This window comes from Zea mays, chromosome 3, assembly GCF_902167145.1.
Source record: "Zea mays cultivar B73 chromosome 3, Zm-B73-REFERENCE-NAM-5.0, whole genome shotgun sequence".
Classification (NCBI taxonomy): domain Eukaryota; kingdom Viridiplantae; phylum Streptophyta; class Magnoliopsida; order Poales; family Poaceae; genus Zea; species Zea mays.
Genome location: NC_050098.1, coordinates 123310398 through 123327122, shown reverse-complemented (window position 1 = coordinate 123327122; position 16725 = coordinate 123310398).

Genomic DNA, 16725 nt, shown 5'->3' with positions numbered 1-16725 from the left:
CAAGAAACCTTAAAGGGATTCTTGAGACGAGCTCAAAATGAGTTCGGCTTAAGGATAAAAAAGATTAGAAGCGATAACGGAACGAAGTTCAAGAACTCACAAATCGAAGGCTTCCTTGAGGAGGAGGGCATCAAGCATGAGTTTTCTTCTCCCTACACCCCACAACAAAATGGTGTAGTGGAGAGGAAGAATAGAACTCTATTAGACATGGCAAGAACCATGCTTGATGAGTACAAGACTTCGGATCGGTTTTGGGCCGAGGCGGTCAACACCGCCTGCTACGCCATCAACCGGTTGTATCTACACCGAATCCTCAAGAAGACATCATACGAACTTCTAACCGGTAAAAAGCCAAATGTTTCATATTTTAGAGTCTTTGGTAGCAAATGCTTTATTCTTGTTAAAAGAGGTAGAAAATCCAAATTTGCTCCTAAGGCTGTAGAAGTCTTTTTACAAGGATATGATTCAAACACAAGGGCATATAGAGTCTTTAACAAGTCCTCTGGACTAGTTGAAGTTTCTTGTGACATTGTGTTTGATGAGACTAACCGCTCTCAAGTAGAGAAAGTTGATCTTGATGAGCTAGATGATGAAAAGGCTCCATGCGTCGCGCTAAGGAACATGTCCATTGGGGATACACTACGGCAGCTACAGGCATTTTCGGCGGCCAGAAGCCGCCGAAAATAAGCCCATTGCCGCCGAAAATAAGCTATTTTCGGCGGCAAAGGGTTTATTTTCGGCGGTGTCTGGCCGCCAAAAAAAATAGGCCGAAAATAAGGCTTTATTTTCGGCGGCCAGGCTCTGGCCGCCGAAAACAGCTTATTTTCGGCGGCTGACTCTCTGGCCGCCGAAAATAAGCTGTTATTTTCGGTGGCCACGTAGTCAGCCGCCAGAAATTAATACTGCCGAAAATAATATACTTATTTTCGGCGGCCAGGGAGGCCGCTGAAAATTACTAATTTCAGAGCAAAAAATTGAAAAAAATGCGAAAAATAACAGAATTTCATACAAAATTCATACAATACCAGAAATTTCATACAATAACAGAAAATTCATACTTGAGTTCACAACATAAAACTTGAGTCCATACAAATATAAAGTCCACAAATAGTTCATACAAACATAAAATCCACAAATATTTCATTACAACACAGTGCGGCACAAAGCTAACTTAATCACACATTTGGGTCGTTGGAGTTGTATCCACTACCTCCAGAAGCCAATAACTGGTCGACGAAGTCGTGTAACAGGTTTGGATCCTAAAAAAAGATGACATTAATAACGGCATTGGTTACATGTATAACGACTATTCAAACAAATTGTTTGTCAAACTAACCTCTCCTGCATAAGCTCCCTCCCCTGCATAAGCTCCTCCTGGTGCTGGTATGACCGGTGGTGGCGTGTTGTGGCCCATGACCCCGGATCCCTACAAAATCAAGTTTAGTAAAGATTTGAAATTAGGTTGATACAAACGACAAGTCTTAACTAAATTGAATAACCTGAGGTGGAGGTGGAGGTGGCGGAGCATGTAATCCCCACTGAGGCATCGGCGGCTGAAATTGAGGGAAAACAAATGGTTGCTGCTGTGCCTGCTGTGGAAACCAAGACTGTTGCAAATATAATATATTAGTTATAGAACCAATATCGAGCGTGTTGAGAATAAATAAGACACTCACGTTCATTGCTTGTTGCGCCTGTGCGTTGTAAGCAGCCATGTACTCTGATTGCTGTTGGAGAAATGCCATTTGTTGTTGCCGCATCTCTTCACGAAACTTTTCTTGCTGCTCCCTCATAGCATCCTCCATGCTAGATACAGAGCGGCGACTACGGCTGCTACTACCACAGCCCGCCTGCGACGAAGAGCCGCCACGAGAACGCAACTCCGTCGAATCGATAACACCGGTAAACATAGAATATCTTGAAGAACAAGAAAATTAGCTATTCGGTCGTAGTTCCAATATTATTGAAAACAATTCACAAGTTCATACCGTCCATGCGCCTTGCCTCCAAGTGAATGCACAACCTCAGCGTCGATGGTAGGCGCTCCTCGCCAATCGTAGTCTTCTCCATACTTCTTAACCATCTCCTGCCCGTATGTCTCCTGCAATACAATATGAAGGTTCAGCACACATGTAATTTATAGCTATATGGCAAGAAAACATTAATCATAACAACAACTAACCATACGCTCAACGGCCGCTTGACTACACAACTCTTCGGAGATTTCACTGTTTTTCGCTCGATGCCCTCTCCTATAAACATCGATTGGGCTCGGGACAACTCCAGTTTGAGCCTCCTGCAAATATATGAGTTCAATCCTGTTTCATTTCTGAGTAAAAAAGAATACTACATACTCACCATTCGCTTAGCCAACCGAATGTGTCCATCAGCCCCATAGGTATGGTTGACTACGACCTCATCATCGTCCTCGTCCTACTGATGGCGCTGCCTATGTCGATTTCTGTTTGACTTCTCAATCCACTCGGGCGAAGCCCATATCTCACACAAAGCCTTGTAAGCCTGCGGCCGGTGTTCCATCCATGGAAGAGTTACCTGCATATAAAGCAGCTCAAAATTACTTTCACATCTGAATGAGCTGTTAAATTAGATTTTTACCTCCATGTACTGGTCTACAGTCAAGTAGACATCTGAATATTGTCGAAAGTTGTTGATAGAATGACCTCGGCGCTTCATGTACGCGTTCACAACCTGTAGACGAGCATTGGAAAATGCATCCCTGCACACCTTCTTCGCATTTTTCTCTAATACTCGGTCTGCATGCTCTTGAGCCTCAGGTTCCACACGATAGCGTCTCTGTCCAACATCGAAAATAAAATTAGTTCAAAAACAACTAATAAATGTTAGGTTGAAACAACTAATAAATGTTAGTTCAAAAAAATTACCCAAAAGTCGTGCTTGACGGCGCCTTGAGCTGTTCCATATGTAGCATGTGGAGCTAGTGCGAAGTGCGACCAGCTAGTGCAAGGAACCACCACACCTTTCGGGTCGGTGACAATTCCTAGGTTATGTAGACGACAGAGGTTACCTAAGACTTGATTAACCTGTCTATGGTGACCTCGACCGTCAAATGACGTGTCTTCCCATTGGCTGCATGACAAAAAAACAAGAAAGTCATGTCATATATATAGTGTAAAATAAACAAATAAGTAAGAACAAAGTGGCCAAACGTGAGTACCTATCACCAACCGGGATGATCAGTACTCGAGCTTCAGATTGTGCAGGCGCTGACGGAGGTAGGACAAAGTGGCCCTTCTGAGTGCCCCTTCGTCGAACGACAGGAGCCTCGGTGGTATCGTCATCCGCCTCAGCATCTATGCCCTCATGGGCCTGCTCATCCTCCTCCTCATGGTGTTGCACCTCCTCCTCGTCATCCTCCTCATGGGCCTGCTCGTCCTCCTCCTCATGGTGTTGCACCTCCTCCTCGTCGTCCTCCTCTTCCTATGGACATGAAATAGAGATACGTAGAAATTTACATAAACATTTACATAAGATCAATTACATAAGTGACTGACAAATAAGATCAATTAAATAAACATTTACATCGGTACTCCGTTGTAGAGCGATAGGTGTATCACGTAGTTCTGGCCGAGCGTGTCTCAGCAACGCCTCCTGTCTGCTCTGGCTAGAAGAACTCCCTTGGAAAAGGGAACGTGCACCAGGGAGTATCCTGCTAGCCGCATTAAGAAACCCCCTAGCAGTGCGCTTTGGTTTATTCCTACCACTCATCCTGTTCAATAGAAAAACATTAAATGTATTAGCTCCATAAAATTAAGTGAACTAATAAAAAATCAAATAATACATCACATAATATGAAATTTTGCATTACACATCAAAATTCATCAGAATCACGATCAAGGAGTCTTCTTCGATCCAAAGCTCGCAATGTGGCTTTTTTGTTCCTTGGATTTCGTTTTCGTTTCGGTGCAACACACTCATCAGTAGTGACATCGTTACGGTCTCCGACTAGTGAGTTCAGTGCAACACCCTCATCGATAGTAAAAGTAGTTGGCAATTCTTCTTCTTGATAAACATCATCGGCATGTTCGTCTTCGAATTGATAACCAGCAGTGCAAGGAGTATGTAAACGTTCCCTAGAGTTCACCTTATGAACTACCCACCATGCTTCAAACTTCGGATTTGGGTACGACATATAGTAGACCTGCTCGCACTGGTGTGCAAGGATAAAATTATCATGGCCTCGAAGTCGTTCCTTGTGCTTTACTTCAGTTATACCATATTGACTTTGTCTAATCCCATTAGTGCTGTCAAACCAATCACATAGAAAGAATACTAATTTCAAAGGTTTGTTCCCTGCAAAATTAAACTCTAGGATGTTTTGAATGATGCCATAATAATTAGTTTCTCTGCCGAGTGCATCGAGTGCCCTAGTCAGAACTCCAGTGTTACGTGTGGCTGCACGAGGACGAGACTTTTCAAATTGGTCTGAACGAAAACGAAAGCCATTCACATCGTATCGACCAAATGTTCTGCAAGTGACCGTCCCATAAGATAGCTGTCTCAAGTCCTCGTGTATGTTAGGAGTCTTTGTGCACTGCAAATAATATACAGTTAAAATGACTACCTCACGTAAAAGGCTAAATGACATGAAAGTAAGGAATATAAAGAGTTTACATGCTCGCGAAACCAGTCAACAAAATTAGGTCTTCCTTGCCTCCCATGTCGTCGCATAGTATCTAGTTGTTTGCTTGTAGGCTGATGGGAATAAGTCCAATTTTCCTCGTCGAACTTACTGTACGACAAATAAGTAATTAAATATGGCTCCTTTGGTAAAGAAATTAAGGGGTAAAATAAAGACTTACATGAAATATGGCTCCATCTCTTCCATATTAGAGTACATGTATAGCAATGCGGACATTCTTTCATCCTTGCTAAGGTGGTAGAACGTGCCCTTACTAGTACTTGTGCCTCTCCATCGGAAAATGTTGAGATCACTGACAGGAGGTTCCTCATCGACATTGTATCGCATGGTAGCAGCATAGACATTATGTTCCTCTGCGAAATACACACTCGTGAAGTATGAAACCTCCTTTAGCAAAAAAGCTTCAGCGATGCATCCTTCTACTCTAGCCTTATTTCGAACCATGCCTCGCAGGTTTTTGAGTGCACGTTCAATGTGATACATCCACCTATATTGTACAGGTCCACCAACCTTTGCCTCATATGGAATGTGAATAAGTAGATGCTCCATCGGATTGAAGAATCCAGGTGGGAATATTTTTTCTAGCTTGCATAACGACACTGGTATTTGTTTCTCCAACTTCTCCATCATATTTTTACTTATTTCTTTGGCACAGATCTGCCTGTAGAAATAACTTAGCTCAGCTATTGCTTGCCACATGGCGTCGGGCATATAACCACGAAACATGACAGGGATAATCCTCTCCATTAATATATGGAAGTCATGGCTCTTTAACCCAGTTAGTTTTCCCGTTTTCAAATTCACAGCTCTTTTCAAGCCCGCAGCATAACCATCGGGAAATTTAATTTTTTTCATCCATCCCATTACCTCGATCTTGTCTTTAGAGGTAAGACAGAACAAGGCACGTGGCGACTTACCGTTGTCATTGAGCACTTGGGTTGGTCGGTCACAAAGCATTGCTAGATCTCTTCGAGCTTTCAGATTGTCCTTTGTTTTGTCAAAATGCATGCAGGTGTGTATGAGGGCTTCAGCAACATTACTTTCTTGGTGCATGACATCAATGTTGTGCACAAGAATCAATGACGACATATAAGGGAGCTCCCAGAGACCACATATATGTGTCCAGTTGTGGTCCACTCCGAATCCTTCGTACTTGTCCCCCTTTTCATTTAGGACAAGGTTGTTCAGCTGAGCATATATTTCTGCCGCGTTAAGACGTTTAGGCGGACCTTTGGTGACCACAGTGTTCTTTATAAAGTTTTTCTTATCGCTCCTAAAGGGGTGTTTCCTGGGCAACCAGCGTCGATGACAATCGAAGTAAGTGATCTTTCCACCATGAGCAAGACGGAAGCAATCTGTATCTGAACCGCAATATGGACATGTCAATCTACCATGTGTACTCCAACCGGTAAAAATAGCATACGCCATGAAGTCATGCACCGACCACAAATACGCAACTCGAAGTTTGAATATCTGTTTTGTAAAAACATCGTATGCTTCAACACCTTTCCAAAGCTCCTTCAACTCTTCAATCAAGGGTTTTAACATGACATTGAGGTTCTTTCCAGGATAGTCTGGGCCAGGAATGATTAAGCAAAGAAATATAAATTCATATTTCATACAAAGAGAAGGTGGAAGGTTGTATGGAATAACAAAGACGGGCCAACATGAGTATGATGATGCCATTTGACCAAAAGGTGTGAAGCCATCGGTCGCGAGGCCGATTCGAACATTCCTCGGATCAGCTGCAAACTCGGGATCAAACGTGTCGAGAGCCTTCCATGCATCCCCATCTGAAGGGTGCACGATTAGGTCATCGTTATCACGGACACCTTCTTTGTGCCATCGCATGTGCATAGCGGTTTTTTTAGATAGAAACATCCGTTTCACTCGAGGAGTTAGTGGCAAGTAGCGGAGCTACTTATGTGCAACATCTGTCATCACTTTCTCACCCTCATCATTAACAACTTCCACAAATCTAGATTGTCCACATTTCAGACATTTTTTCTCTTCCGCATGCTCCTTCATGAAAAGCATACAATTATTTTTGCACACATCAATCTTCTCATAATCCATACCGAGACCTTTGATAATTGTCTTTGATTGGTACATGTCTTTAGGCAACTTATTGGGCTTTGGGAGCACATCTCCTAATAACTTTAAAATCTCATTGTAACAATTGTTCGAGAAAAAGTACTTGGACTTAATGGCCATGAGCCGAGTCACAAAAGCGAGTATACTCACATCTGTGTGTTCATGCAACGGCTCTTCAGAGTCTTTTAGTAGTTTAAAAAATCTGGAAACCTCTGGTGTGGCAGGATCCTCGAAGCTTAGGTTGAATTCTGGACGTAGCGAATCTAGCATCTCATGCATCGCATCATCGTCAGCCCAATCATTGTTCTCCTCCTCTTCTACATTCCGGTTGGGTACTACCTCACCATGATGTTCCCACACCTCATATCCGGGCATAAATCCAAACTGACAAAGATCTAGGCTAACTCTTTCCTTATTAAGAAATATACTATTTTCGTGCCGCCTACAAGGGCATCTGACAGTGCCGGTTAAGGACAAAGCGAATACGTGGTCCACAAAATCTTTGGTCTTGGCTACCCACTCATCAGAATGACGTCCATTCCTACTCCAGCCATTGTACATCCATGCACGATCTTCAACCATGCCTGAGACTGTTAAACCGAACCATATCGTGAAAACATTATTCAACTACGTTAATGGTTTCGGTCCTATATATATGTATAGGCAAGAATAGGTTCTAAACCCACAGCAAGCTAGCAGGACCAAAAAAAATTCGGCAGCATGACCTCGCTGCCACTAAACAATATAAGAATGAACCACATATACCACGTACATATGTCTTTCCTAAACGACATAAACCACATATAATACTAATCAACAAACACATATATAATTAATCAACAAACACATATATATAAACCACTAATACATTAATAAACCACATATTATACAATAAAATATGGCCAAAAATACACCATATAATTTCAAAAATATACTAAACAATAGTATTAATCAAACGCACTAATCAACAAACACAATTACAACGATATACTAATTTCGGCGGCAATTAAATAAAAGGCCGTCGAAAATAAGAAATAAAATAGACAAAAACAATACCTTAATGGAGTCGAGGTCGATCCGAACGTCCGGGCTTGCGTGCGGCGCGTCGGCGAGGCACTGGCGGCGTGGCTGTGAGCGGCGCGGGCAGCGCGGGCAGCGCGGCTTGGCTGTTGGCGGGCCGGCGGCGCTGTCGTGCGGCCGGACGTCCACACGACGCGACGGGGGCGGACGGCGGGGGTCCACGGCGCGACGGGGGTGGCCGGCGAGGGCGGACCGCGGGTGGCTGGCGGGGGCGGACGACGGTTGGCGGCCGTCCACGGCGCGGCGGGGGCGGCGGCCGACGAGGGCGGACCGCGCGCGCGCGCTCGGGCGACCGGCGCCGGAGGCCGACGGTGGGGGCTTGGGTGGTCAGCCGGCGGGGGCGGCCGGCCGGCGTCCACGGCGCGGTGGCCGGCGAGGGGCGACAGTCGGGAGCGCGCGCGGCAGGGGCTGGCGGCGACGGCGGCGGACGAACGGCTAGCAGCGCGTGCGGGATTGAGAGAGAGAAAGACAGAGAACAGAGGGAGGACGCAGTTTTTAATGGTTAATTTTCGGCGGCCGAAACAGGTGGCCGCCGAAATTAGGGCTATTTTCGGCGGCTGAGACAGGTGGCCGCCGAAATTAGGGATATTTTCGGCGGCTACCTCATAGGCCGCCGAAATTAGTACTATTTTCGGCGGCATGCGCGGGCCGCCGAAAATAACTTCTAATTTTCGGTGGCCAGGGTACAGCCGCCGAAAATAACACGGGCCACCGAAAATGATCTACAGTGTTGTTGTGATATGTGTCCTAAGGAATCAGAAGAGCCTCCAAATGCACAAGATCAACCATCTTCCTCCATGCAAGCATCTCCACCAACTCAAGATGAGGATGAGGCTCAAGATGTTGAAGGAGAAGATCAAGAAGATGATCCACCTCAAGAAGAGAGCAATGATCAAAGGGGAGATGCCCATGATCAAGATGAGGAAGATGAACAAGTTCCAAGACCGCCACACCCAAGAGTCCACCAAGCAATCCAATGAGATCACCCCGTGAACACCATCCTCAGCGACATTCATAAGGGGGTAACTACTCGATCTCGTGTTGCTCATTTTTGTGAACATTACTCTTTTGTTTCCTCTATTGAGCCACATAGGGTGGAGGAAGCACTTCAAGATTCGGATTGGGTGATGGCGATGCAAGAGGAGCTCAACAACTTCACTAGGAATGAGGTATGTCATTTAGTTCCACGTCCTAACCAAAATGTTGTAGGAACCAAGTGGGTTTTCCGCAACAAGCAAGATGAGCATGGTGTGGTGACAAGGAACAAAGCCCGACTTGTGGCCAAGGGATATTCACAAGTCGAAGGTTTGGATTTTGGTGAAACCTATGCACCCGTAGCTAGGCTAGAATCAATTCGCATTTTACTTGCCTATGCTACTTACCATGGCTTCAAGCTTTACCAAATCGACGTGAAGAGTGCCTTCCTCAATGGACCAATCAAGGAAGAGGTCAATGTTGAGCAACCTCACAGCTTTGAAGATAGTGAGTATCCTAACCATGTGTATAAACTCTCTAAGGCGCTTTATGGGCTCAAGCAAGCCCCAAGAGCATGGTATGAATGCCTAAGAGATTTTCTTATCGCTAATGGCTTCAAAGTCGGAAAAGCCGATCCTACTTTATTTACTAAAACACTTGCAAATGATTTGTTTGTATGCCAAATCTATGTTGATGATATTATATTTGGGTCTACTAACGAATCTACATGTGAGGAATTTAGTAGGATCATGACACAAAAATTCGAGATGCCTATGATGGGGGAGTTGAAGTACTTCTTAGGATTTCAAGTGAAGCAACTCCACGAGGGCACCTTCATTAGCCAAACAAAGTATATTCAAGATATTCTAAACAAGTTTGGGATGAAGGATGCCAAGCCCATCAAGACACCCATGGGAACCAATGGGCATCTCGACCTCGACACGGGAGGTAAATCCGTAGATCAAAAGGTATACTGGTCGATGATAGGTTCTTTACTCTATTTATGTGCTTCACGGCCGGATATAATACTTTCTGTGTGCATGTGTGCAAGATTCCAAGCCGATCCTAAGGAAGCTCACCTTAGGGCCGTAAAACGAATCTTGAGATATTTAGTTTATACTCCTAAGTTTGGGCTTTGGTACCCTAAGGGATCCACATTTGATTTAATTGGTTATTCGGATGCCGATTGGGCGGGGTGTAAAATTAATAGAAAGAGCACATCAGGGACTTGCCAGTTCTTGGGAAGGTCTCTGGTGTCTTGGGCTTCAAAGAAGCAAAATTCCGTAGCTCTTTCTACCGCCGAAGCCGAGTATATTGCCGCAGGCCATTGTTGCGCGCAATTGCTTTGGATGAGGCAAACCCTTAGGGACTATTGATAGTCGCCTAGAGGGGGGGTGAATAGGGCGAAACTGAAATTTACAAATATAAACACAACTACAAGCCGGGTTAGCGTTAGAAATAAAAACGAGTCCGCGAGATAGAGGGTGCAAAACAAATCGCAAGCAAATGAAGAGTGTGACACGCGGATTTGTTTTACCGAGGTTCGGTTCTCGCAAACCTACTCCCCGTTGAGGAGGCCACAAAGGCCGGGTCTCTTTCAACCCTTCCCTCTCTCAAACGGTCCCTCGGACCGAGTGAGCTTCTTTTCTCAAATCACTTGGGAATCAAACTTCCCGCAAGGACCACCACACAATTGGTGTCTCTTGCCTCAATTACAAGTGAGTATGATCTCAAGAAAGAATGCCAAAGAAAAGAAGCGATCCAAGCGCAAGAGCTCAAATGAACACTACAAATCACTCTCTCTAGTCATTAAGGCTTTGTGTGGAGTTGGGAGAGGATTTGATCTCTTTTGGTGTGCTTTGCAATGAATGCTAGCTCTTGTATAGTGGTTGGAAGCTGGAAAACTTGGATGCAATGAATGGTGGGGTGGTTGGGGTATTTATAGCCCCAACCACCAAACATGACCGTTGGTGGAGGCTGTCTGTCGTATGGTGCACCGGATAGTCCGGTGTACACCGGACATGTCCGGTGCGCCAACCACGTCACCAAAGCCGTTGCAATTTGACCGTTGGAGTTCTGTCTTCTAGGCCCGCCTCGATGTCCGGTGGCGCACCGGACATGTACTGTAGAGTGTCCGGTGCGCCAGCATGGGCGTGCCTGACGCCTGCGCGCTCTGGCGCGCATTAAATGCCGTTGCAGGTGACCGTTGGCGCGAAGTAGCCATTGCCCCGCTGTTACACCGGACAGTCCGGTGTACACCGGACATGTCCGGTGAATTATAGCGGAGCAGTCATTATGATTTCCTGAGGCTGCCAAGTTCCAGAGTCGCGTCTTCTTGGAGCACCGGACACTGTCCAGTGTACACCGGACAGTCCGGTGAATTATAGCGCGCTGACTTCTGAAAATTTCCGAGGCGGAGGAGTTCTGCGCGAGGTCCCCTAGTGCACCGGACACTGTCCGGTGCGCCACCGGACAGTCCGGTGCGCCAGACCTGGGTGCCTTTCGGGATGCCTTTAGCTCTCTATTTTGAACCCAACTTTGGTCCTTTTAATTGGCTTGTTGTGAACCTTTGACACCTGTATAACTTATACACTAGAGCAAACTAGTTAGTCCAATTGTTTGTGTTGGGCAATTCAACCACCAAAATTAATTAGGGACTAGGTGTAAGCCTAATTCCCTTTCAATCTCCCCCTTTTTGATGATTGATGCCAACACAAACCAAAGCAAATATAGAAGTGCATAATTGAACTAGTTTGCATAATGTAAGTGCATAGGTTGCTTGGAATTGAGCCAATATAAATACTTACAAGATATGCATGGATTGTTTCTTTATTTTTAGCATTTTGGACCATGCTTGCACCACATGTTTTGTTTTTGCAAATTCTTTTGAAAATCCTTTTTAAAGTTCTTTTGCAAATAGTCAAAGGTAAATGAATAGGATTTTGCAAAGCATTTTCAAGATTTGAAATTTTCTCCCCCTGTTTCAAATGCTTTTCCTTTGACTTAAACAAAACTCCCCCTAAATGAGATCCTCCTCTTAGTGTTCAAGAGGGTTTTGATATATCATTTTTGAAATACTACTTTATCCCCCTTTTGAACATAATAAGATATTAATTTGAAATTTACCAATTGAAAATCTCCAAAGTTAAATTAGGTGGTGGTGCGGTCCTTTTGCTTTGGGCTCATACTCTCTCCCCCTTTGGCATGAATCGCCAAAAACGGAATCATTAGAGCCCTCAAAGTACTTTCTTCCCCTTTGGTCATAAATAAATGAGTTAAGATTATACCAAAGACGAAGTCCTTTTGCTCTCTCCCCCAAAGATGGAGAGTGACACGGAGCGACGGCGAAGGATGAGTTACAGAGTGGAAGCCTTTGTCTTCGCCGAAGACTCCAATTCCCTTTCAATACACCTATGACTTGGTTTAAAATAGACTTGAAAAACACATTAGTCATAGCATATGAAAGAGACATGATCAAAGGTATATAAATGAGCTATGTGTGCAAGTTAGCAAAAGAAATTGCGCGAATCAAGAATATTGAGCTCATGCCTAAGTTTGTTAAAAGTTTGTTCATCAAGAGGCTTGGTAAAGATATCGGCTAATTGATCTTTAGTATTAATGTAAGAAATCTCGATATCTCCCTTTTGTTGGTGATCCCTTAAAAAGTGATACCGAATGGCTATGTGTTTAGTGCGGCTATGCTCGACGGGATTATCCGCCATCTTGATTGCACTCTCATTATCACATAGCAAAGGGACTTTGGTTAATTTGTAACCGTAGTCCCGCAGGGTTTGCCTCATCCAAAGCAATTGCGCGCAACAATGACCTGCGGCAATATACTCGGCTTCGGCGGTAGAAAGAGCGACCGAATTTTGCTTCTTTGAAGCCCAAGACACCAAGGATCTTCCCAAGAACTGGCAAGTCCCCGATGTGCTCTTTCTATTGATTTTACACCCTGCCCAATCGGCATCCGAATAACCAATCAAATCAAATGTGGATCCCCTAGGATACCAAAGCCCAAACTTAGGAGTATAAGCCAAATATCTCAAGATTCGTTTTACGGCCGTAAGGTGAGCTTCCTTAGGGTCGGCTTGGAATCTTGCACACATGCATACGGAAAGCATAATATCCGGTCGAGATGCACATAAATAGAGTAAAGAACCTATCATCGACCGGTATACCTTTTGATCCACGGACTTACCTCCCGTGTCGAGGTCGAGATGCCCATTAGTTCCCATGGGTGTCTTGATGGGCTTGGCATCCTTCATCCCAAACTTGTTTAGAATGTCTTGAGTATACTTTGTTTGGCTAATGAAGGTGCCCTCTTGGAGTTGCTTCACTTGAAATCCCAAGAAGTACTTCAACTCTCCCATCATAGACATCTCGAACTTTTGTGTCATGATCCTACTAAATTCTTCACATGTAGGCTCGTTAGTAGACCCAAATATAATATCATCAACATAAATTTGGCATACAAACAAGTCATTTTCAATAGTTTTAGTGAATAGAGTGGGATCGGCCTTTCTGACTATGAATTCATTAGTGATGAGAAAATCCCTAAGGCATTCATACCATGCTCTTGGGGCTTGCTTGAGCCCATAAAGCGCCTTAGAGAGTTTGTAAACATGGTTAGGGTACTCACTATCTTCAAAGCCGGGAGGTTGCTCAACATAGACCTCTTCCTTGATTGGTCCATTGAGGAAGGCACTTTTCACGTCCATTTGATAAAGCTTAAAGCCATGGTAAGTAGCATAGGCTAATAATATACGAATTGACTCAAGCCTAGCTACGGGTGCATAGGTTTCACCGAAATCCAAACCTTCGACTTGGGAGTATCCCTTGGCCACAAGTCGAGCTTTGTTCCTTGTCACCACACCATGCTCATCTTGCTTGTTGCGGAAGACCCATTTGGTTCCTACAACATTTTGATTAGGACGTGGAACTAAATGCCATACCTCATTCCTAGTGAAGTTGTTGAGCTCCTCTTGCATCGCCACCACCCAATCCGAATCTTGTAGTGCTTCCTCTACCCTGTGTGGCTCAATAGAGGAAACAAAAGAGTAATGCTCACAAAAATGTGCAACACGAGATCTAGTGGTTACCCCCTTATGTATGTCACCGAGGATGGTGTCGACGGGGTGATCTCGTTGAATTGCTTGGTGGACTCTTGGGTGTGGCGGCCTTTGTTCTTCATCCTCCTTGTCTTGATCGTTTGCATCTCCCCCTTGATCTATGCTGTCATCTTGAGGTGGCTCATTTGATTGATCTTCTTCTTCATCAACTTGAGCCTCATCCTCATTTTGAGTTGGTGGAGATGCTTGCGTGGAGGAGGATGGTTGATCTTGTGCATTTGGAGGCTCTTCGGATTCCTTAGGACACACATCCCCAATGGACATGTTCCTTAGCGCGATGCATGGAGCCTCTTCATTACCTATCTCATCAAGATCAACTTGCTCTACTTGAGAGCCGTTAGTCTCATCAAACACAACGTCACAAGAAACTTCAACTTGTCCAGTGGACTTGTTAAAGACTCTATATGCCCTTGTGTTTGAATCATATCCTAGTAAAAAGCCTTCTACAGTCTTAGGAGCAAATTTAGATTTTCTACCTCTTTTAACAAGAATGAAACATTTGCTACCAAAGACTCTAAAATATGAAATGTTGGGCTTTTTACCGGTTAGGAGTTCATACGATGTCTTCTTGAGGATTCGGTGAAGATACAACCGGTTGATGGCGTAGCAGGCGGTGTTGACCGCCTCGGCCCAAAACCGATCAGAAGTCTTGTACTCATCAAGCATGGTCCTTGCCATGTCCAATAAAGTTCTATTCTTCCTCTCCACTACACCATTTTGTTGTGGCATGTAGGGAGAAGAGAACTCATGCTTGATGCCCTCCTCCTCAAGGAAGCCTTTGATTTGAGAGTTCTTGAACTCCGTCCCGTTGTCGCTTCTAATTTTCTTGATCCTTAAGCCAAACTCGTTTTGAGCTCGTCTTAGGAATCCCTTTAAGGTTTCTTGGGTTTGAGATTTTTCCTGCAAAAAGAACACCCAAGTGAAGCGAGAATAATCATCCACTATTACAAGACAATACTTACTCCCGCCGATGCTAATGTAAGCAATCGGGCCGAATAGATCCATGTGGAGTAGCTCAAACGGCCTGTCGGTCGTCATGATGTTCTTGTGTGGATGATGGGCACCAACTTGCTTTCCTGCTTGGCATGCGCTACAAACCCTGTCTTTCTCAAAATGAACATTTGTTAGTCCTAAAATGTGTTCTCCCTTTAGAAGCTTGTGAAGATTCTTCATCCCAACATGTGCTAGTCGGCGATGCCAGAGCCAGCCCATGTTAGTCTTAGCAATTAAGCAAGTGTCGAGTTCAGCTCTATCAAAATCTACCAAGTATAGCTGACCCTCTAACACTCCCTTAAATGCTATTGAATCATCACTTCTTCTAAAGACAGTGACACCTACATCAGTGAAAAGACAGTTGTAGCCCATTTTACATAATTGAGATACAGAAAGCAAATTATAATCTAATGAATCTACAAGAAAAACATTTGAAATAGAATGGTCAGGAGATATAGCTATTTTACCAAGACCTTTGACCAATCCTTGATTTCCATCCCCGAATGTGATAGCTCGTTGGGGATCTTGGTTTTTCTCGTAGGAGGAGGAGAACATCTTCATCTCCCCTGTCATATGGTTTGTACACCCGCTGTCGAGTATCCAACTTGAGCCCCCGGATGCATAAACCTACAAAACAATTTTAGTTCTTGACTTTAGGTACCCAAACGGTTTTGGGTCCTTTGGCATTAGAAACAAGAACTTTGGGTACCCAAACACAAGTCTTGGAGCCCTTGTGTTTGCCCCCAACAAACTTGGCAACTACTTTGCCGGATTTGTTAGTCAAAACATAAGATGCATCAAAAGTTTTAAAAGAAAGGCTATGTTCATTTGATGCACTAGGAGTTTTCTTCTTAGGCAACTTAGCACGGGTTGGTTGCCTAGAGCTAGATGTCTCACCCTTATACATAAAAGCATGGTTAGGGCCAGAGTGAGACTTCCTAGAGTGAATTCTCCTAATCTTGTCCTCGGGATAACCGGCAGGGTATAAAATGTAACCCTCGGTATCCTGAGGCATGGGAGCCTTGCCCTTAACAAAGTTAGACAATTTTTTAGGAGGGGCATTAATTTTGACATTGTCTCCCCTTTGGAAGCCAATGCCATCCTTGATGCCAGGGCGTCTCCCACTATAGAGCATACTTCTAGCAAATTTAAAATTTTCTATTTCTAAGTTATGCTCGGCAATTTTAGCATCTAATTTTGCTATATGATCATTTTGTTGTTTAATTAAAGACATGTGATCATGAATAGCATTAATATCAACATCTCTACATCTAGTACAAATAGTTACATGCTCAACGATAGATGTAGAGGGTTTGCAAGATTTTAATTCTACAACCTTAGCATGTAACATGTCATTCTTAGTTCTAAGGTCGGAAATAGTAGCATTGCAAACATCAAAATTTTTAGCCTTAGCAATTTATTTTTCATTTTCAATCTTAAGGCTAACAAGAGATAAGTTCAATTCTTCAATCTTAGCAAGTAAATCATCATTATCATTTCTAAGATTGGGAATTGAAACATTACAAACATGAGAATCAACCTTAGCTAATAAATTAGAATTTTCATTTCTAAGGTTAGCAATAGTGTCATGGCATGTGCTTAGCTCACTAGTTAATTTCTCACATTTTTCTACCTCTAGAGCATAAGCATTCTTAACCTTAACATGCTTTTTATTTTCTTTGATTAGGAAGTCCTCTTGGGAGTCCAAGAGATCATCCTTCTCATGGATAGTGCTAATTAATTCATTTAATTTTTCCTTTTGTTCCATGT